Source organism: Myotis yumanensis, unplaced genomic scaffold (assembly GCF_028538775.1).
Source record: "Myotis yumanensis isolate MYYU_CA2020_CCGP unplaced genomic scaffold, mMyoYum1.0.hap1 SCAF_11, whole genome shotgun sequence".
Classification (NCBI taxonomy): Eukaryota; Metazoa; Chordata; class Mammalia; order Chiroptera; family Vespertilionidae; genus Myotis; species Myotis yumanensis.
The window spans coordinates 46,267,276-46,291,226 of record NW_027223762.1 but is presented as its reverse complement, the minus strand read 5'-3'; positions in this window follow the sequence as shown (position 1 = coordinate 46,291,226).

The following is a 23,951-nucleotide window of genomic DNA, read 5'->3' as shown; positions in this document are numbered from 1 at the left end:
CCAGATGGTATCAGTGTGGGGCTGAATGGTGACTGCAGTCCATGTGGATGGGTTGCCCCAACTGGGCATCAGTGGAAATTTATCTCACTCCTCCACAGGCCACAGGAGCCTCTAGACTGGAATAGGGGTGGGGCATACTCTATAGAGCCTAGTAGCACCCACATTTCTAGAGATAGTAGACTGGCAGATACTTGTTAATTTTTGCATATAGGTATGCTACTTGGTCAAAGTGGGGATTTGAGTCACGGCAAAAGTGGGTTTGTTACCTGATGGAGTCTGGGCCTGGGGCAGGTTTGCCTTGGGCTAACCAGTAGTGTGTGGGTTCTTGACTTTGTGTAGGAAAGATTTCACAATAGATTCCAGGTGATTTTGAGGATATGTTTATTAAAGCTAGGGACAGTAAAACAAAGGAAGGGCTTAAAGTAGAAGAAGCAATAGGAAAGAGCCTAGGCAGGGCTGTTTTGCCTCTTTAGAAATATTATAGGAAAACAATGAGCCTAGACGGGGCTGTGTTGGCTCATCATGAAATAGAAGTCACTGCAAAGAAGTGAGCCAGACAGAGATGCTGTTAGCTCAACGAAAAGTCATAGAAAAAAGGGGCCTTGAGACAGGTTCACATGCTAAGCCTGGGGCGAGCTGCCCCCACCTGCTGTTCTCCTGGTTGAAAGTCTCATGGAGACCCTTAAAGTTTAGGAGAAAAAGTAGGGAGATGCAAGGTGTGGGCATGCGCTAACTAGAGCGTGCTGTGGGCCCTTTGTCTTGAGACTTTTTTCCTTTTTTTATACATTTTTTTATTGATTAAGATATTACATATGTGTCTACGGCCATACTACCCTGAATGCACCCGATCTCCTCTTGAGACTTTTTAACTTTCTTTGGGCAGCTGGAGTCCTAAGGGAGATCTCAGAGGGGGGTCTTAACAGACTACTCATTAGCTTTCCAGGTGTGTCCTTCAATATGTTGATTCATCAAAATGTGCACATAGACGTGTCAGGAGTTATTTTATGATTAGTTTTCTTTTTAAAGAATGTCATCAAGAACATCATTGAAGAGGGACTGGGACCAAGGCCCATCTGTCCTGGGAAAGTCCAGAAAGTGTATATCATTTGCTCCTAAATGGCCTTGGTTAGGGAAAATAAAACACTGTGATTCATTAACTGGCTGGAAATTGCTCAAATTATTTCATCTTGTTTAATTATTTTGTCTCAGTTTCCCTTATCCCATTTGTCAAGGAGTTTCCCTGTCTTCTTACTATCCTGCCACGGGTTGATGGAACTTTCTCGTGTGTGATAAAAAGCCCATGATAGGAAGGGGAGTTCTTACCATGATAAGCCATACCTGAAGGAGCACTGTGTACACAGCTAGGAGCTGTTGCTCTATGGGCTGTGGAGGGGTTTCTGTCCCTCCAGAGCTGGGATCACAATCCTAGGGGCATGCTCTTTTTCTGTTGTCTCTGCCATGGTGCCTGACTCATACCTTCTGGAGTCACAAGTATATCTAACTCTAATAGGAGCCTTGCTTGGGAAATGCCCAGAGCTTTAATCGGCTTCACTAGTACTTTTTTCTTCTCAAGGAGGCTTGTTGCTGTGATGCCCAGAGCCACATGGACCCTTTCTTTACCAGGTGGTATAAGGAATGGAGGCACTATGCCAGGTGCGAATAAAAGTCCCCAAAACTCCCAAATCCCTACAAATGCTTGCACCTCTTTTATATTTTTAGGCGTTGAACAGGCTTGCATCTTCACAATCACAAATCCTGCAACAATGCACTTCTTACTTTAACAACTGACTCCAGACAATGCCTGGGTGTTGAATTTTCTGTAGGTTCCCCACCCATCCTCCCCCTCAAAAATGTTGCGCGCGTGCACGCGACACACACACACACACACACACACACACACACACACACACCAGTTCTACCAAAATCTGCAGTGTCCAGCAGGAGAGGCAAGACTTAACATGTTAACATTATATCACCAATATAAAGTGCCCATTTTTCTGATGTGCGTAAGGAGGACAAAGACAGATCTTGGACTAACATCCCATGACAAGTTGTGAGGCTGTGCGGATAGTCCTGACGAAGCACTTTAAAGGTTCACTGTTGCTCTCCCATGTGAAGGTAAATTGATTTTGTGACTCTGCAGCCAGGGATACACTAAAAATAGCATTTTCTACATCCAGTACAGTAGGGTATGCCCTGAATGTGGCCAAGGTATCTAAGATGCTGGTGATATTGGGCACAAACACATAGATGAGGAACACTGCCTTATTCAGTGCTCAATTGTCCATAGTCATTAGTTATGAGCAATCTGACTTTTCTCCAGCCATATGGAGATGTTGAAAGCACCATGGGCAGGGTGTACAATACCCACTCAGTGCAGGTCTTGAATAGTTTACCCTATTTCCTATGCCCCTCTCCTCAAAGTCAATTTTTATTTTTTGAAAGTTACTACTCTTGTGAGGGTGGCACACTTACTGGTTCCCAGCTGGCATTTCCCCTCAACAATATTTTTTAAATATGTTCTATAGATTTTAGAGAGAGGGAGAGGGAGAGATAGAAACATCAATGATCATAAAGAATCATGGATCTGCTGCCTCTTGTATGTCCCCTATTAGACATTTAATGAAGATCATATTACCTCCCCAAACTCCAACAAAAAGTACTTTGTTATTTACGAAGTGTTTGCTCTGAAAAATACCTGAAGGGAAGAAAGCAGTATATTTTTCATGTTAAGAAAAAACCTAAGATGAAATTTGAAGTGAAAGAGTAATTAAATGGCATTTCTTATGGATAGTTCAAATATTCCACTAAACAAATGCCAGAAGACCATCCAAAAGAAGATTGTTGAATCAAATGTTGTTTAACTGAAGTGTCACTAAGGTCATAAGGTGGGACGCATTATATGTATCGGGTTTCATGTAATCTGATTCCCCCTGCTTGATCTTCAATCAAAGCTTTTGTCAGAGTGGGCATGGAGGGGAAGGACACTGTTTTGGGGAGGTAGAAGTGAGGCTCTCAGGTACAGTACAGAGCCTGGGAAAAAACATTTTGCTCCCTCTCTTTCTAGCTCCTCAGTGAATGTCACCACACCCAAAAGAGTCTATCAAATAACCTATAATGAGAAAAGAAAAGGAAATTTATCTTAAGAATGAAAATTAAAAGTCCAGTATAAACATTTTTGTTACATTTCCCTGCATCAAACATTGTATTCTTTTTACTCCCTTGCTCCTGGTTGAGAATTACAAATCACATACAATGGAACCTTCTTCGATGCTGCCCCTGGCAGATTTCTTAATATTATAGATAAATAACCAATAGCGACCGGAAGTGATTACATTTATAAATATGAACAGCCTTTTAAAGGCTTAACATTTATAAATGTGTTTTCATTCATACAACATGTTTATTACTTGTCTAGTTCCCTAAGTGTATTGTAAAATCTTTGCAATCGGGGATCGTGCTTTATTCTTGTCTATGTTTCTTATACTCAGAACAATGCCTGGCAAATGAAAAATAGGTGCTCAATACAGGTGGAATAAATGGATAAGTCTGCCTTTATTGCCTTGGAAAGCAACAGGGCCCCACTAGCTATACTACTGTATTGGCTGTGATGCCCTCTAAAAATGGCATATTAGATTTCCCCTTCGATCCAACAGATATTGCAATTAGCAAGTGATAAAAACGAAGCTAATCTTAGCAGTTACTTGGTGGTGACCTTGTTTGTTCTGATGACGCTCAGCTCATATATTAATATTTGAACATTGCAGCTTACAGCTGCAGCTTTGTGACAAGCAAGGCATAATTTGGAGTTCAACATTGTTTATCTACTTTATAAAGAAATGTGCCATAATAAATATGAAGCGTGGAAGTGTTTAATCTGGACGAAGTGAGAACATTTTCATTTAAAAATAATTGCAACAATGAAATAGTCCTCAAAGTTTCAAGAAATGGCAGGGAGTGTCAGTTGATGTGACAAACAAGCCAGTTGAAGAGCACAGAAGTCAATGGCGGTGATAAAGACCTCTGAGGACTTTAATCTTGTTTGTCAAGAAAAGCATCACAGCTGTTTTTCTAGATCTAGAGAAGATGATCAATGGCTGTAGTAAATAGAAAATGGATGACATGCAAGAGTGTTATTCTCTGAGATACCAGAACATGTTATGCCAGAACATGTGGACTGTTGAGAGGCCATAACACACAATGACATGATGAGCTGTAATTCAAATAAGGTGTCAAATGGACATGTTTCTGCATTTCATAGTCACTAAGCACTGGAGCACAGAGGCTTTGTGAAGAATTTAATCCAAACTTTGCTACCCTACACAGATTTCCACAGACAGCCCACGGATCTGCCACAGTTTCTACCAGTGTTCTTGTCATTGTTTCTACTACATTAAAGAGTTAAAGCTTCTTTTGACTTTTGAAAATGCGACCAACTGTGCTACCTGGTTCATAGGCTGTGGGATTTTGTATTTTATAGTGATGATCTAAATGTCTCAGAGATGTCCAATTCAATGTCTAAAAGAATGGAAGATAATTACTGAACTTTCCCCAAGGACTATACCTTGGGGAAAGTTCAGTAATTACATATCTTATTATGTAGTTCATTATAACGAACTTTCAGAATACTTCCAATTTTCTTCTGAAACCTTCACAGAAATTCAGAAAACAGGGAATACATTTTATTTAATCTCAAGTTTTCTCAATATTTCATGTCCAGCATTTCTTATTTTATTTAAATGGTAGCAGTGCTGTGGTGTGTAATGTGTGTGTATGTGTGTGACTTTCTTTATGTTAAGAGTGATTCATTTTCCTCTAAATCATTACACTTTTTCAATGAATTCTTTCAGACTATAGCACAAATTAATCATCAGAAGGATGTTAAACACAAATTAAATGTTTTCCACCCTGTTCCTGAGATATAAAAAATATTCATTGAAATGACCTCAAAGTAACCAGGAAAGATTTCCAAATATCTCCCAGGCCTGAAGTTGTTTCATCCTTCCAAATTTGTCATAAATATATTTGCCTGAAAAAGTACAGAGAGAAGAGAACTTCTTGTAGCAGTCATTGTAGTATGAAGTAGAAGACAGCTGTGCTTCTGGAAGTCCTTGAATTTATATTCATATCTTTGTTAGATATTTAGAACAAAAATAATGGTAAGTATGACAATGCAGTTAATAAACTTTCCATATTCCAAAACATAGACTTTTGGTAATAAAGACAAATGATTCAAATTCTTTTCAATATATACCAACCTTTATTTAAGGAAACAGACAGTCTGATTTGAGTAGCAGGTAAACCACCATGGGGTTAAGGAAGTGGCTGCATCACTGAAACTCAGGGATACACTGAACGAACAAATCATGGATGATGTTTGAGAAGCAAGGGCAGATAGAGTTCTCTTACCCTTTCCTGTATCAATGACATGTTTGCGTGGAGATATTGATAGTTAACATCTGGTCTGCACTATAATTAGACCCATATGTTATCTGTAAACTACTGCAAACTTTTCTTAGGATTAATTGTTCCTCTAAGTGGTATACTAGTACAGCTGATTATATAATGTTGCTTTACTTTCACTTCAGCACTTTCTGACCTTTACCAATCCTTCAAATGAATGAGCCTTTGTAAACAGAGGTAGCTGCAATAAACTAACATTAATAGTCAACATGGTGATTCTCTAGACTTTGAGCAATCCTGCTGTGGTGGAGACCCCTAGCGGTCCTTTAATAATACTCCCCATGCTTCCTTTTGGTAGCGGGATGCCCAGTTTTAGCTGGATCTATGGCTTCTCAGACATAGGCAGGGTTTATCAGCCTCCCTGGTAGTATGGTCTTGTCACCAAATTTGGGCCAAAGGTCTATAATGATCTGTGCAACCTCTAGGCTACATTCTTTAAAGGAAGCAGTTTGCCCTTTAGTTTTACTCTTTCTCCTCATAGACCGGGATTCTAGCAAGTCAGATTTTTCCATGTGGGCAAGGAGAATACCCTTAGAAATGGCAGAGTAATAGGAATGACCCCAATAAGTTTAATTAAAAAATGAGAGAAACAATCTGCGTGCCTAGATGTCCTAACAGAGAAGAATCCAGCCTTAAAAAAAAATCAAAGAGTTTGGCCTTTTAATTACAGATATGTAAACCCTAAAAAATATTTTATCTTCTTTAAACTACTATTATTTGATCTCTCTTAAACCAGGCAAACAGATATCTTACATTAATTTGTAAGCTTTACCTGAAGGAAGACAAAATCATATCGAAGCTAAGAAGGATAGTCTTCATTAAGCAACTTTTACAGTTCTACGAACAGATACTTTATGATGCCAACTCAGGCACAGGCAGTGCATACTTTATGATGGAGAAAAGATATATAAATTCAAGCCAAAACTTTACTGAGAATAAATATCGATTACAGACAGGCTGCCTCTTCTCTTAGGATACACATAAAATGGCAGCAGAGGAATGATTAATTCAAAAGAAAAATTGAAATAATAAAAATTGTACAACCTTAAATGCTAAGTAATATCCTATGGAAGCTGATATCTTCATAAATGAGCCTTGATATTATGATAACGCATTTGGAATAAGTTTTAGAATTATCATTGAAACCTAAACCCAAATAGGTATAGTCATGGAGCAATTATTTTGTGGCAGAGAAGCAGAACTTGGAGGCTGTCCTGCTTTCAAGGCAAAGCACTGCTGTTCAGACACAAAGTCAAAGCACATATATCTGTTTTTATTCATGAATCTTTCAAGTTTCTGCCTAGGCTGGATGGCATGGATTTCTGATGCAGCATCGGTAATTTTCTACTAGTGAAATCTGCAAAGAAGCAATAGCCTTATCTTAATTAGGCAAAATATATTAATCCTGCCACTGACAATACCAATATATAGTCTATCACTGCATAGAAGTTGGTGAGGATATTTTATCACATTCTGTTACATAATTAAGAAATTTGCTTTGACCTACGTAAAGCAGTGAAACAGGAATTTTAGGGGTAAAATAGGGCAGGTTTAGGAAATTTTAGAAATTTTGGAAATTGGGGGGACCATGGAGGAAGCACAGGGCTTCAGAGCAGCAGAAGATATATTTCCATAGAATAGGGAAGCTGAAAAGCTGCAACAGGTACATTTCCATAGAATGAGGGAGCTGGGAACAGCAAAAGGTCTATATTTACAAAATAAAGAGAAGGAAGCCCTTCAATCAGAAGGAGAAGAAGAAAGCCCAAGGGAATAGGAAAACAATAAGGAAGGGGGGGGGACCTCCCATGTGAGATTCCACCTTTGAGCCCAAGAGTTACTACAGTAACCAGTCTAAGGGAATAGTGACCAATCAGAGGGGATATTAAGGCACCAGGATCTGCAACCTTTATAAGCCATAGGGAAAAGGAACTCAGTGGGACCATTTGCCCATCCCCACCTGGGAGTCCATCCTGTGGGACTCTTTCCCTCTTCCCATGTGGGAGTCTGTACTTGTTCTTCAATATATCTCCACCTTTGCTATACCACCTTCTGTCCGTGGATTCATTCTTCGATTCTGGAGGGACAAAGAATCCAGGTTCCAGTCCAAAAATTCCGTTTCAGCAGGACTGTTAGAATATAAACTAAGAGTTTTAAGATGCCAGCTTATTTTTACATGTGCTGATAACTTGAAATGCCCTGCTATCATGAACAGGATTTAATATATAACTAGAGAATCTCTTGATCACTAAGAGGTCATTATTGAAGTAAAAAAAAATATATATATATAACCAACTTTTACCTACATAATAATTGCCTATAGGCAATATAAGACCTGGGAAATACTGTGTTCATTCCAAATGAGCAGGGAAAATAAAATGTTATAGTTATGCCTTGGCTGGCGTTGCTAAGTGGTTAGAGCACTGGCCCATGCACCGCAGGGTCCTGGGTTTGATTCCCAGTCAAGAGCACCTACTAGGGTTGCAGGTTTATCCCACAGCCCAACTGGGGCATGTGCAGGAGGCAACGGATTCAAGTCTGTCTGTCTGTCTGTCTGTCTCTCTCCACTCCCCTCTTCCTTCCACTCTTTCTAAAATCAATGGGAAAAATATCGTCAGGTGAGGATAAACAAAAAATAATAATACAAAAATAAAAAAATGTTAGTTATGATTTACCTAATACATTGTCAAGTGTCTTTGTATTTAGCAAATCAGTTGATTCTCACAACAAGTCTGTAAACTCAGTAAGGAATAAAAAATATATGTTCATCATATGGAAGATAAAACATTTGAGCCTCAGAAATGCTAGGTGTCGCTCTCATGTTCCTAGATCAAATGATTGTGAGAAGTTAGATCAGAAGTCAGATCCTTTGAACCTTGACTTTTAAATGGACTCACTTATGTCCCCATTTAATATAACCTATGACAGTACCTTAGTTCTCATTCGCTTAAAATTTGGATTATTTTTTAATTTTTTAAATTGATTTCAGAGAGGAAGGGAGAGGGAGAGAGAGATAGAAACATCAATGATGAGGGAGAATCATTGACCGGCTGCCTCCTGCACTCTCCCTACTGGGGATTGAGCCCTCAACCCAGGCATGTGCCCAGACTGGGAATCTAATGCTGACCTCCTGGTTCATAGGTCTATGCTCAACCACTAAGTCAACCCCACTGGTTGTCTATCGAATATCCAACCCCCTCTTCTGTAGTACTAATAGAATAGAATCCAGATTTTATCTGAGACAATAATAAGTCTAAGTTTTAAAAAATTATTTTGAAAATAGTAGTGGTCCTGTAACAGAGTGACATGGTTATGACAAAAGTGATGTTACAGAAGTGGACTAAGATTTGCAGGAGAGTTATTATCTTCCTTATAAACAGATGTTATAGTAATAAGTTTAGTTAGTATAAGATAGTATAATCAAATTTCATATTTTTTATTAGAGTGAATTTTAAACTTTACTTAGAAGAGGAACTTAATTTGTGTGTGTGTGTGAGACCCAGATAAGTAATTTGTAATGCCCTGCATGTTAACTTCTGACAAATAACTTGTAACTCCTGATCAACAACTCCTTGCATGTTAACTCCTGATAAGTAACTTGTAACGCCCTGCATGTTAACTTCTGACAAATAACTTGTAACTCCTGATCAACAACTCCCAGCATGTTAACTCCTGATAAGTAACTTGTAACCCCTTGCGTGTGCATCCTGATAAGCCCAGAAGGCCACCGGAGCACACTGATATGAGACACTGAAGAAGCCTGTTATAGTAATAAGTTTAGTTAGCATAAAGTAGACTCACTTTGTATTAGCATAAGTTAGCATAAGTAGACCCCATTTTATTCTTAGACCAAAACTTGTAAACAACCCCAAAAATAAGATGTGTGTGTGTGATTGATAAGCTTTGAACATGTACACAACTTTCCCGCCTGAGTGTATACCTAGATAACAGGGTGGCACCCATATATGGCACCCAATAGGAGACACTGAAGATGCCCAGCTTCAAGAATTTAAGGAGAGCAAATCTGCTGCAGTTCAGACGTCTATCTGACCTCCACAGACAAGACACTCTCCTCTCCCCTGGAAACTGCCAAACTGCCATTCCTGCTCTGCCTTGAGCCCAGACTGTTAAGAGGCCTCTCTTCTAGTCAAAAGACCGAGCTCCTTGCCACAGTGTATTCTGACGACTTCCGTGTGTCTCTGTCAGCAAGTGTCTCCGGGTGGTCTGCCGAGGACTGAAACCCATCAGCTCTCTGGTAAATAAACCTGTGTGATTTCTTGCATTGTTTATCTCCTGTGTCTCTCTCTTCTTAGTTTTTGGTTAAGCTCTGCCATATTAATAGTAAGTACCCTTTGACGTCTGTATTGGTATATATCCAAATGAGGCGCTTTGGGTCACCTGTGCATACGTTCCTATAGATAATTGAGACAACAGAGAAGGATCATCTTGCACATGCTTTTCGCTTTGGGCCTTATCATTCATTTTGCTTGAAAAACAGACTTAGTATGTGGGGGTGCAACAGCTATCTTTGAACAAACTACATCAACTTGTGGTCATCTGCTTCTGGACTTCATGTTACAGAAGAAAACTAACCTCTTAGTCATTTAAGCAACTAGAGTTGGGTTTACCTTGCTTACAGCCAAAGATGCAAGTCTTTTTAATCTTAGGAAAATTATATTCTAATAATTTTTAATGCTCCTTTCCTTCTTTCCTTCTGTGTTTATTCAGGAAAACACTAAAGAGATATATTTTTAACATTTACCATATGTTTGGCACTGTCCTATAACGGGGATACAAATTTAAACAAGGGAAGTTTCATACCTTCATAGAGATAGATTACTTTCTTACAGAAAAGGTGAACCATAAATAGGTGAAACATTATCATGTAATTTCAAATCATGTTAAGAACTGTGAAGGTAATACACAAGGGCAAAACAGGCAAAAATGATGGTGGAGCCGCGATAAGTAAGGCTGTCTTATTTTGATAGCACATCTCTGAGGGGAAATTTTGAGCAAGTTTTTGACCAATGAAGGGCAGTAAGCCTGGAAGAGGAAATGAAGCATGAAGAATAGTAAGACAGAGGCCTTCCTTAAGCATGGATAAGCTCTAACTGATGCTCTGCTGTCCCTGGAATGTATGTTTCATCCATTGTTCCCATACCCAGAACTGTTTCAAGAAATCAACCTTGGGAGAGCTAGATGTTGTTGAGACCATCTGGAGTTTATACTGACTGAACCCAATTAAGGCCTCTATATAATATTTAAGATTCTTACTTGCAAGTACAGAAATCTACTTGTTTTGTGGCCACCCAAGACAAGCCTCTTATGTACGTTCCCTTCTTATTAAGCCTGTCACCAACCAATTTAGAGTAGTCTGTCTCTTTCTTCACTCTCTCCTTGTCCTCTGTGTATGGGGCCTATTTTGGGTTTCAATTTGGGAACTCCCAAAGTTGTAAACCAAAAGCTGGGTTAAGAATAGAGCCCTAGCTGGTTTGGCTCAGTGGATAGAGTATCAACGTATGGACTAAAGCAGTGATGGCGAACCTATGACACGCGTGTCAGAGGTGACACGTGAACTCATTTTTTTGGTTGATTTTTCTTTGTTAAATGGCATTTAAATACATAAACTAAATATCAAAAATATACATCTTTGTTTTACTATGGTTGCAAATATCAAAAAATTTCTATATGTGACACGGCACTGGAGTTAAGTTAAGGTTTTTCAAAATGCTGACACGCCGAGCTCAAAAGGTTCGCCATCACTGGACTAAAGGGTCCTGGGTTCGATTCCGGTCAAGGGCACATGTCCAGGTTGTGGGCTCGATCCCCAGTAGGGGGCATGCAGGAGGCAGCCACTCAATGATTCTCTCTCATCATTGATGTTTCTATCTCTCTCTCCATCTCCCTTTCTCTCTGAAATCAATAAAAATATATATTTTTTAAAAAAGAATAGACCATTCTTTGTGGTTACTTTAGGTCTTTGAGTTTGCAAGGCTGCCATGCAGGCCTTCCCTGAGTTTGTCAGGTTAGCGTGTGGCCCCTTTTGTCCACACATCTCCCTTTTGATCATAAATCAATCCAAAGGATGCATTGATGACCAAACTTTTGGTTGGATAATGGAGTCCCACGGTGCTAGGAAGGCTCATCCCTAGGAAGTCTCAGTGTCAGCATGTCTTGCTGAACAGGGTGGACCACTGGGGATGGGGCAAACCATAACCTTAGATGGCACATAAGGTCAAATTATTATTATTCAAAATAAAAGGCAGGTAAAAGACAGTCTGATCCTATATGTCTTTGTTAAAAAGTATCTTGGATCATTTCTAATTTTTGAGTTACCATGATCCAAGTATTTTTTCTGCTTGTCTTAAGTTTTGATTTCCTGCATCTAGTATAACATTTACATCCCAGGAACAAAAGCAGTAATATTAAACCAGTAACATTGATTAGGAACAGAAAATGTCTAATATTAGACAAGGAAGGATCTGAGAGGAGAAGTTCTAATTTTCCTTTAGAGACTGTCTTGGAACTATTCTAAAGCTATAAGGACATCTTGAGGACCACCCCCCTTTTTTTTTTAAGTGAAAAGAAGATCCTATAGAAGGTAATTTTTAGCTTATATTTTATTAGCATCACTTTTGTTGCAATATAGAAAAATATTTCTTTGTGCTTGTTTTGGCTCTTAAGAGTATAAACTAGTTGTGCACTAGGCCAGACATGTACTAGTGCATCACTGAGCTGCAGGTAGATAAACCCAAGGAGCTAAAATATCATATTTTTTTTTGGTTCTATCTCTTAGATTGAACAGCAGATGTCATATGGAAGAAAATAAAGTGAAAAAATATCCACAGGGGGACTCAAAAGATAATACAAGGTGAGTTTGCTCAGTAATGAAGTCATGGTCACAGTAACCTTCCACTGCTCTTAACAAGGTGGAAAAAGTCTGCTTAACACTTCACCATACAGCTGTTATTTTTCCCCCTCAGCAGGCTCATTTCTTTAGGGCACAGAGAAAATAGACTTTTCACTCTCAAGTATGCCCTAGACTACTTTTGTGCATGAAGAATGTAGAAGTCCATAAGTTTGAAGAAAAATATTATATAAAACCTATTGAAATAGTCTAAGACAAAAATGAATTTTTGATGACATTTTAAACATTTATGATGAATTCAAATATTTAATGGATAAGGATCACTGTAATATTTGTTTGAAAGTCCTTATTTTCTATAATATTCTTTAAAAAGTCTTCATTGATGTATATCATGATGGAACAAAAGTAAAAATGGATATATCTCAATTTTGTGTAAAAAATTGTATTCAATGCAACAGTTTTTGAGAGCTGCCAACTTAGAAGTCCTCCCAGAAGAAAATATGCCATTGGGCCAGTACTATGCCCATCTTTATTCCACCCGACTGTCAGAGAAAAATCTATGTATTTCAAGCTCCTGTTGGCAAATTGTAATGACCCAAGAATGAACATATTTTAAATTAGTAGTCCGTAGTTACGAAATTAATAAATTTTAAAAAAAACCTGACAGTGTCTTAGATTTTCCTTGGTTTTCATGATCTTCAAAGTTTTGAGGAGTACTGGTTAGTATTTTGTAAAATGTCCCTAAACATGTGAATTTTTGGTCATGACTAGACTGAGGTTTTAAGGTTTAGGGAAGAATACAACAGACACTGATGGTATACATGAGGTCAGGCGGTACATGAGGTCAACGTGACTTAACACTGGTGATGTCAAGGGGGAGCAACCACTTGGCTAAGGTCGTGAGTACCACTTTTCTCTACTGTATATCACTGTTTTCCACTTTCTGTGCTCTATTCATTGGAAGTGAGTTACTAAATAGAACCTTCACTCATGGAGTCTATTGTCAGTAGTGGTATCTACATATGCTATTTGTGTGTCTATAAGGATTACTTGTATCTTCTTTAGACTAAGCAATTTTAATTAGGAGCTTAATTTTCTTCCTGTGTTCTATGGGAATAGACTCAGTTTTCATGGTTTCTAATTCTCTTTAATTGACAGAAACCCAGTATGCCTCCTGAACCTCAGAAATGTGTCCTTAATACAAAATTCCTGATGGTGTCTGGAGGCAGATCTGGAAAACCTTTTTTCCAAACCCTAAGTGCTTCTGAGATTTTTAGACATTTCACTGAGCCATTTGAAGGTTTTCCGATATGGTGTTTTATTAATTTAGACTTAGGTTTGAATAATTTAGACCTGGGTATTTCCCCTTTCTCTGAGCTCAATTCTCAATCTATGTAACATATTTATTCACTGAACAAACATTTTGTGAACACCTACTATATTCATGCCACTGTTCTAGGACCAATAAATAATATAATCAATATTATTGCCCTTTTATTTAAGTAGTTAGTGATGGAGACAATCTCATAAGCAAATAAATAAATCTAAAATAGAAATAAAATCCACAGAACTTTTCCTATGGGCCATAAGCTACAAAGAGTAGTACAAAGACTATGTTTTCACATTGGAGAATGTCAATAAATGCTTAAATGTTAAATATTAAACATATTATTTGAAGAACAACTTTAAAATTCTCCTGCAATGATGTTGCATACTTGTCAAGCAAATGATCAATTACATTAACATCCATATTTGTATTTAAGACAAACATAATTGGACATAACTTGCCAGCTAGATTACTGAATGCACAATATGCCAATATCTTTGCATTGCTTCACCATTCTGACTTAGACTTACTTACATACAATACCTTGATATGAGACTAACCCACAACTGTCAGAAATGGGTCAATGGTGCCTTCACAGCACAGTTGGAGCTCCCACCAGGGAGATAAGAACAAATTTGGAGTCATAAAGGGGGACCTAGAAAAAATGGATCAAGACAATTCTGATAAGACCAAATACAAGGAAGAGTGATAAACCTACACTAGATCCATACTAATTTGCAGTGGTGAGACAAAAGGAGCAGGTCTAATTTAATTGAGTAGAGTATTAAAAAAAACAGAGGTAAAGAAGTTAAAAGCAATCAGAGGTTGATAAAGCAGAAAAATTAGTGGAAAGAAATAGGCTAAGAAATCACTCTTCCAATCTAATGACTAAGATTTAAATGTATTCCAAAAGGAAAACTAGAGGAAGAACAGACAGAAGGATGAGTTAAGTCTACTGAACTCTTATAATGGAGGTTTTAACACTCCGGTGTGGGGTGAATTTCCCGCCAAAATATAAGATGGCGCGGGCAATTATTTAGGTTTCCCGCGCAAAATCAGGGATTTTTATGATACCTATTACCCCAATGGGTATGAAACGGTTTGCATACGCAGGTAGGTATCTTTGTGAACGGCAAACAAACAAATATTTGGTAATACGCAGTTACAATCGGCCCGAGTTTACACGTTTCCCGCACTCCACCGCAAATCTATATGAACCGAGTTAAGACGGCTCCCTCGGAGTACGCGCAATTCACGCGAGCCGACTTAACTCCTTTCCCCCACTCCAAGTGTTAAGAGGACTGTGTTGCCTCTTCACTACCAGGGGTGGCTCAGAGCCACCAGAGGTTACAAAAACCCTGAGGAACTTTGAACATGATAGTTGAGAGTAAGCAGCTATATACCTTCCTGTCATACTGTCATTGGCCTATTAAAGGTTTTATCGGAAAAAGTTAATCACATAAACAAATGGCAGAGACACAGCAATAGTTGCCTTTCTGTATTTCCACTTATATTAACATGAATGAGGATTTCAGTATTTATTGTTTACTGTATTCATTCCTGCATTTGTCCAGAAAACACCTGCAGACCTATTATGTAAACCAAGGCTACGCTATCTATATAATTGCGTTAATTGAAAACTAGCATACGACATTCTGCCTTTTGTGGTAAAGCAGCTATTCACATTTAAGCAAACTGCTAAAGCTGTGTATATAATACCTCTGTGGAAATTAAATCTATGATGGACATAAGCCCAGAGCCAGCCTGAGGCAAAACAATCACACAAACGCACACACACACAAACAGAAGTGAGGGCTATTTGAGCAAGCTTGTTTTTATAAATATGATGTGAAGTAAGTTGTGTGGCTATTGCATGTGAATATATGCTTGAACTACAAATAGATTTTAATGGTGTTTGAAAAGTCCATATTAGCACAGGACTTTAGATAAAGTGACAAATACAATTTTTCTGGCCAACAAAGTGGGCCAAAACAAACCTTTATTGATTGTCTATCTTGGGCAAGATACTATGTTAGGTGGTTCATATATGGTATCTTCTTTACTTTTCATAACCATTATATGTGATAGAGATTAAATCCCTTATCATTAACTAATCTGCCACTAGAAAATTGAATCACCTGTAGGAAATCCTCATAAATTACAATAATGCTTAATTTTGCTGTGACATATTCTGATTCTAGTATGCTTTGAGGTCAGCATCCATAATAGAATGATTTCTTCAGTTGATGACTCAGCATTGGCTCTCACCCTTCACCATTGCTCTTCTCTCCCCTTTAAGTGAAAGAACTCATATGAAGTGAAAACAAACCCACACTGAAGGAGACAAATGGAAACATCATTTGTGTTTGAAAATGGCTTTGAAAAATATCTCATGAGATATTGGTCACTTGTGTATAGAAACATTAAGATAGGAATGTAGTACTTATGTGATGTTTATGTTTTATATGCCATTTCATATTGGAGAATATAAGCTGCAGTGGTCTAACAACATTAAATCTCAAGAAAGCTCCATGACTGTCAGAGCCTAACTACATTTTCAGTCCCATTTTCCAGATGAGGGGACAGAAGCTTAGGACAAGTAGAGAGAACATAGGTCATAAGGCTAGAAAATGGATGCAATAAACCTGTCTATCCCCACAGTCTATGTCCTTCATGCACTGTTGGTGTGACCTTTAGTTGAGTTGTAGTTGGGCTCGAAACAATCTTTCATTTCAGGGGCATGTCCTTTCCCCCTTCCTTCCTTCCTTCCTCCCTTCCTTCTTTCCTTCCTTCCTTCCTTCCTTCCTTCCTTCCTTCCTTCCTTCCTTCCTTTCTTCTTTCCTTCCTTCCTTCCTTCCTTTGTTCTTTCCTTCCTTCCTTCCTTCCTTCCTTCCTTCCTTCCTTCCTTCCTTCCTTCCTTCCTCCCTTCCTTCGTTCCTTCCTTCCTTCGTTCCTTCCTTCCTTCCTTCCTTCCTTCCTTTCTTCTTTCCTTCCTTCCTTCCTTCCTTTGTTCTTTCCTTCCTTCCTTCCTTCCTTCCTTCCTTCCTTCCTTCCTTCCTTCCTTCCTTCTTTCCTTCCTTTCTCTCTCTCTCTCTCTCTCTCTCTCTCTCTCTCTCTCTTTCTTTCTATTTCTACCAGAGCAGCAAAAATTTACAATTAACCCTTGAAAAAATGCACCAACTTTGGGGGCACCGACACCCTTGTGCGGTTGCAAATCTATTTATAACATTTGAATTTTCCCAAATTTAACTACGAATAGCCTACTGTTGATCAGAAGACTTATTGATAACATAAACAGTCAATTAATGTTATCTTTTGTTGTCATATGTATTATACAGTGTATTCTTACATTGAAGTAAACTAGAGAAAGAAAATATGGTGTGCAAAAATAGGTTTACAGGGGTGCATGCATTCTTTCTGATTGTTTCGTAGGATATATTCCTAGAAGTGGGATCACTGGCAGTTCCACATTTCATTTTTTTCATAGAAGCACAATTTATAATAGCTAAGATCTGGAAACAGCCCAAGTGCCCATCAGTAGATGAGTGGATAAAAAAAATTGTGGTACATTTACACAAAGGAATACTGTAAAAAAGAAGGATCTCTTACCCTTTGAGAGAGCATGGATGAATCTGGAGATTATGGTGCTAAGTGAAATAAGCCAGTCAGAAAAAGACAAAGATCACAGGATCTCACTTATTTGTGGAATCTAATGCACAAAATAAATTGACCAACAAAATAAGTCCCAAGGCATGGAGGCATAGAACAACATATCTCAGAGGGGATGGGGAGAGATAAACCAAAAAACGTATATACTTATATGCATAGCCTATGAACACAGAAAATAGAGTGGTAGGGGGTAAGGGTTGGACCGAGGAGGGCACAGGGAAGGAAAATGGGAGACATCTGGATACTGTCAACAATAAAAAATATATATAAACTAAAAAAAATAGGTTTACAGTTGTGAGTACATGAAGCAGTTTATTATTGTATTGTTATTAATATGGCATTATTTTTCTATACACAACTGTAAAACTACTTTGCCCCACCTGTATTAAGAAGAAAATCATAAGGAGGAAAACATTCATTTACTGAAAAAAATCTGCCTATAAGTGGACGAGTGCAGTTTAAACACATGTTGTTCAAGGGTCAAGTGTACTTTACTTGATGACAATATTGTCAAAAGGAACAGAAAGACAATCCCGGTGTGAAAATAGATGAATAAAAACATAAGTGAAAATTCAGAATGAAAACCTTTAAACATAGAGGCACTTCCTTGCTTGGGGACATTAAAGGTCTTGTCTATAAATGCCACAGACAATAAATTGAGCTGCACTCACATCATTCACCTTGGGAAAATGAGTCAAGCCATGTGTGAACTTTAAGCTGTCACTTTCAAAAATTGTGAGGCCGACCTAAGACTTCACCTCCAACAATCAAAATTGAGAAGTAAAAAAATTAAATGCAATAGCTTGATGTTGCTTTTAGTGGAATTGATGCCTTTACTTTAAATTATTGCTGATGGAAGACTATAAAGAAAAAAAAATACAGCACTGGTTTTTATTGACTTGAACTACATCTTAAGTATTGATCTAACAGGCTACAACTTATCTATGAATAAAAATACAAACTATTAAGGAATCTGGGCTGTATCCTGTAGGTGAAAGTTGGTGTAAGGGCATCATTTAGAATTTAAACAGGGGTAAGTCTTCCTAGAACAGATTCTATTTCACTTCTATGTCTTTCCATATTAACCAATACTTATCTCTCTACATTATTAACTTGTATGTTGTAACTAGAGGCTCAGTGCATGAATTTGTGCACAAGTGGGATCCAGCTGGCCCACCCCAATAGGGGCCAATTAGCCCAGCCAGCCAGGAGGAGGGGATGCAGGTGGTTGGCCAGCTGGCCCCACCCCCTGGTCAAACTCCCTGTTGAGGGAACAATTTTCATATTAGCCTTTTATTATATAGGACTAGAGGCCCGGTGCACAAAAATTTGTGCACGCGGGGCGGGGGGGGGGGGGGGGGGGAGGGAGGGAGGAGGGTCCCTCAGCCCGGCCTGTGACCTCTCTCAGTCTGGGACACCTCAGGGGATGACCACCTGCTGGCTTAGGCCTACTCCCCGGGGGATTGGGCCTAAGATGGCAATCAGACATCCCTCTGGAAGCCCGGCAGCCCTTGGGGGATGTCCACTTGCCAGCGGGGAGCAGGTCTAAACTGCAGTCAGACATCCTTAGTGCTGCTGAGGAGGCAGGAGAGGCTCCCACCACCACAGCTGTACTGGCAGCCATCAGTCTGGCTTGTGGCTGAGCAGAGCTCCTCCCATGTGAGAGCGCCCTGACCACCAGAGGGCAGCTCCTGCATTGAGCGTCTGCCCCTGGTGGCCAGTGTGTGTCATAGTGACCAGTCATTCCCAGTCGTTCTGCTGTTAGGGTCAGTTTTCATATTACCCTTTTACTATATAGGATAGAGGCCTGGTGCATGGGTTGGGGGCCAGCTGGTTTGCCCTGAAGGGTGATCTGGATCAGGGTGGGGGTCCTGCTTGGGTTCCTGGCCAGCCTGGATGAGGGGATGATGGTTGTTTTCAGCTGGTCACACCCCCTTCAGGGTAGGGGTCCCCACTGGGGTGCCTGGCCAGTCTGGGTGAGGGGCTGAGGGCCATTTTCAGCTGGCGGGTGACTGAAGCTCCCAACCTCTTTTTTTTTTAATTTATTTATTCTGGGATTTATTTACCTTCTATGGCTGTCACTGGAACTGAGAGCCAGCTTTAGCTCTGAGGCTCGGCTCCAGCTCTGAGACCTAGGCTGCTGAAAGCAGGTATCTGGGTTTGTTTGGCTTCTATAATTGAAACACTGTTGCAGCTCCAGCTCTGAGGCCTGGCTGGCTGAAAGCAGGTTTCTGTGGTTTGTTTAGCTTCTATAATTGCAACATTGTTTCTTAGAGTGCAGCTCAGAGTCCGGCAGTGGCAGGCGGAGAACCTTGGCTTCCTCCATCACTGGAGCAAGCAAGCCTCCTGTTTGCTTCAGCTGCCTGGCTGCCAGCCGCCATCTTGGTTGGTAGTTAATTGCATATCGCCCTGATTAGCCAATGGGAAGTGTGTCGGAGGAATGCTTAATTACCATGTTTGTCTATTATTAGATAGGATAACAGACTCCTCTGAAGAGCCATTAGGCTGTAAGTTTTGAGGGTGGCAACTGGTTTTCATTTACTTTTATATCAGCGTGTAGTATGGTACATGCCACATTTTGAAGTTTTAATAAATGTTAGCATGAGTAATTGGGATTTTGTTTCAGAAAATTATCATGTCATCTTGGAACCTAGATTGAAGGCAGGAGAAATGGACAAAGAAGATCATTTGGGATTATGACTGTTAAGGAGGGAAGACAGAGAGCTGGCCCAAGTTAAGGCTGTGGCAGTGAGGTTGGGAAGAAGGCAATATATTTGAGTATTTCAGTAAAAATCAAAATTGTTTGTTAACCAGTTAACAAAGTAAGGAGGGAAGAGAGTGAAATTGAGGCTTATGTCTGTTTCTTTCTAGGTTACTAAATTAGTGGGTATGTAATTAATCAGTATCAGGGAAATGAAGGAAGAAGCTAGTTTGGGAAACAATAATAATTATTTTTAACACATAATGGCTTTATGTCTTATTTCCAGGACTATACCAGAACTCATGGCCTGAGTAATATTTCTGCCTGAGTAATATTTCACCACACACCACAGCAGATTATCAGGACTTAGTAGTTTGGGCATTAACTTCTTATCCTTACCTCTTTTCAAAGTCATTCTTTCATAATTAGGTAGCGCATTATTCTTTTAGGATGAGTTGGTTTCTTCGCCAAATATATTTTCCTGGAGCAAATCCTTCTGAGTTCTTTATATAAAATATGTTTAGCTTTGTTGCCATGACTGAAAATAACTTTTGTTCTCAACCTTCTTAGCAGTTTCCCAGGGAGATACGAGTGAATGCGCAAGTCACTTCCCTTTGGTGGGTCTTGATTTAGTGACTGAGGTGCTTGCTGTGCATGGTCATGACTGTTATCTTCTGAGTGTCCTATTTCTAATGCCGTGGTACAAAGGAGAGGGCAGAGATATTGGAGGGAGATACGTCTGTGTTTAAATCCTAGCCTTGCTGCATTCACTTAATCTCCATGGGCTTCAATTTCTCCACCTGTAATAATACCTTTATCATCATGTTGCTGCACAGAAGAAATGAAATAATGTAAGAGGAAGTTTCAGTTACAGATTTCCAATTATCTGCTTACATGCCAGTTCAGTTGCTGCTCATGCATGTGTTCAAAGATATTTTTTCTTATATAAATAAGATGTAAAATCCATGAGTAACTGTAAAAGGCAAACAGAGACCTGCTAAAATTAAGAAATGGAAAACAGTATGATTTTTTTTTTCTGTGAAGGTAATACTAAGCTTCTAAATGGTTGAAAATATTTTTTGAAGGTATCAGAATTCAAAAGTATTTCAACAGACTGAAGTAGTAATCTGGAACCACTAAAAGATTTAATGGGATAAAATGTGGAGTTGGCAGGTATACTGAGAGGCCTCGGGACTTTTAGCTGACTCCTCAGCTAATTAAACAGCGATACAACTACCCAAAAGGGAAGCTCAGTCTTAATCGGCATCAGTTGAGTCCAGAACAAAGAATGTGACAGCCCATGGTTGAACTCGCCACTCATCAGACATCATCCATTTAAAAAGAAGAGAGAGAATTAACAAAAATGGTTTTATAATAAAATATTATATTAGAAATAGTAAAGAAATTGTTGCAGCTTAAGACAAATATTAATTTTATCTTTTATAAAATGAGATGTTCAAACAAGAGATGCTCTATTCTTTCTATTTACCCAGGAATATTTATCTATTTACCTATACTATTTATCTATTGCAGCATAACAACCACCCCAAAATTTAGTTGTACAAGACAAATATTTTGTTATGTCCATGAATTTTGTGGGTCGGGGTTAAAAAAAAGCACAGCAGGAATGGTCCTTCTCTTCTCCATAATGTTAGCTGGGATGATGCCTTAATCAGTACATACCACTATAACATGCTATAAAGTGAGTGGCTTATAACAACAGAAATGTGTTTCTCACAGTTCAGGAGACTGGAAGTCTGGGATCAGGATGCCACCAGCATGGTCAGGTTCTGCTGACGGCCTTCTTTGGGCTGACTTCTTACTGTACCCTCACATGGCAGAAAGCAAAAGCACCCGTAACAGCCTCCTAGCATAAAAGTACTAATTCCATTCATGAGAGCTCCCCCTCATGACCTAAGTGACTTCCAGAGACCTCCAACTTCCAAATATTATTCCACTGGGAAGTAGATTTCAACATGTGGATTTAGGGCTAACACAATCATTTACTCCATAACAGATAACTAGAATAGCTCAGGGTTCCTCAAATGGATGAGTGATAGAATACTAGTGAGCTAGAGGAGCAGTTTCCAAGAAAGTTTATTTACTAATGGGTCGGATGCCTGGTCTTGGGTGGCAAAAGAAAGACTTAACTACATTGTCAACCATGGCAGCTCTCTGTGGCCTCTGCAGCATGGTGACCTCAGGGCAGCCACACTTTTAACATGGCAGCTCTTGGCTCCAAGATGAGCCTTGGGAGTCGCAGTGTCGCTTCTGGATAATCTATTGTTTGAAGTGGCCAAAGAGCCCACCCAGATTCAAGGGGTGGGGACATAATTTTAATCATGCTTTTAAACCATCACACATCCTTTCAAACTCTATACTTTCTATTTCCTATTTAGGCAAAAGTGAATCTGATTTTTGACTTAAAGTGAAAAAAAACTCATAATGTGTGTGTGTATATATATATATATATATATATATATTATGCAAATTAGGCCGGGATGCTGTAATGTTCACGACCAGCTCAGGAGGAGGGGCCAGGCGTGGCCCTGAGCCTGAGAGGACAACACCTGGAGCACAGCCTGGAGCCTGAGAGAACTATACACAGGTGGCCCAGCCCCCAGCAACCCCAGAGTGGAGGCAGGGGGTTGTGTCCAAGCCACTGCTGCCACCCGGCCCCAGCAGTCCCAGATCGGAGGCAGGCGGGCATGTCCAAGTCGCCGCCACTGCCCGGCCCTAGCATCCCTGGAGTGGAGGCAGGGGGTTGTGCCCAAGTGGCCACCACTGCCTAGCCCAGCAGCCCCAGATCAGCCCACAGAGGGAGGCCAGGCTGGGCTGAGGGACCCCCCCCGCCCCAATGCATGAATTTCATGCACCAGGCCTCTAGTATACAGAATAATTTAATATGGAGATGGCATAACCTATAAAGAGGGATGGGATTTAGGAGTATATTAAAGACAAAAGTTCTCATTATTCTGTGAATCTCAGGAAAGTTAAAAAAAATTGAATTTGAATTACTACCACTACCTTGTGGCAATGTTTAAAATGGAAAAATCACATGAGGTTGTCTTTAAAGTAATTTCTAAAGCATGAATGAGAGGCCGAGTGCGAGCAGCTCAGTCTTCACAGGTGGGCCATCATCAAAGAGAAGGGCGGGAAGTCACAGCCTGAGGCCAAGTGTGAAATCCAAATTAATTGGAGATTTATGTTAGGGGACTGTCTGTAATTCTGTGTGAGGGTTTCTGAGCAATCACCATTTCTGATATTAAAGGATGGCCAGTCCTTAATAAGTAAGGGGGAAACTGAAATTAGGAGATTATTATATTCCCTTTTATGGAAGGGAGGCTAGGCAGTCTGATAAACGGTAGTAGGAGCATCTTTTACTTATAACTGTGAATTCATGGATAAAGTTATTTAGAACAAGGTCATATTTAAAGAGAGAAAGAGTCCTAAGGGTTATGGGTGGAAAGCAAAATTCTGGTCTAAATGGGCTGTCAATTCACTGAAGGCCTGAACTGTGTCTCCAGAGTTGACATGTAAAATCAAGGGTCAGAAAAACTAGAAATAATGAAGCAAAACTACTAGGTAAAAGCTGAACAGACTTTGAATAAACACATACTTGAGGATGGGCTTTTAGCCATTCCATGCATGTATTCAGCATAGATCCATGAGTTTAGGCAACAGATAGAGCACATGGAAATAGATGAGGTGAGGAAGTCGCATATCCTTATTCATCTTTTATCCACCTTTAGGCATCTGTTCAGCATGGCTAGCTACACCTATGAGCTTTGCATGGGAGAAGTGTCAGTAAAGGGTAGACAAATAACACATTCACCAAATCTATATCATGTTCCAAGTGTTAGTAGAAAAATATCAGGCAAAAAGAATTATGAAAAAAAAAAAAAAAAAAGAATTATGAATAAGAT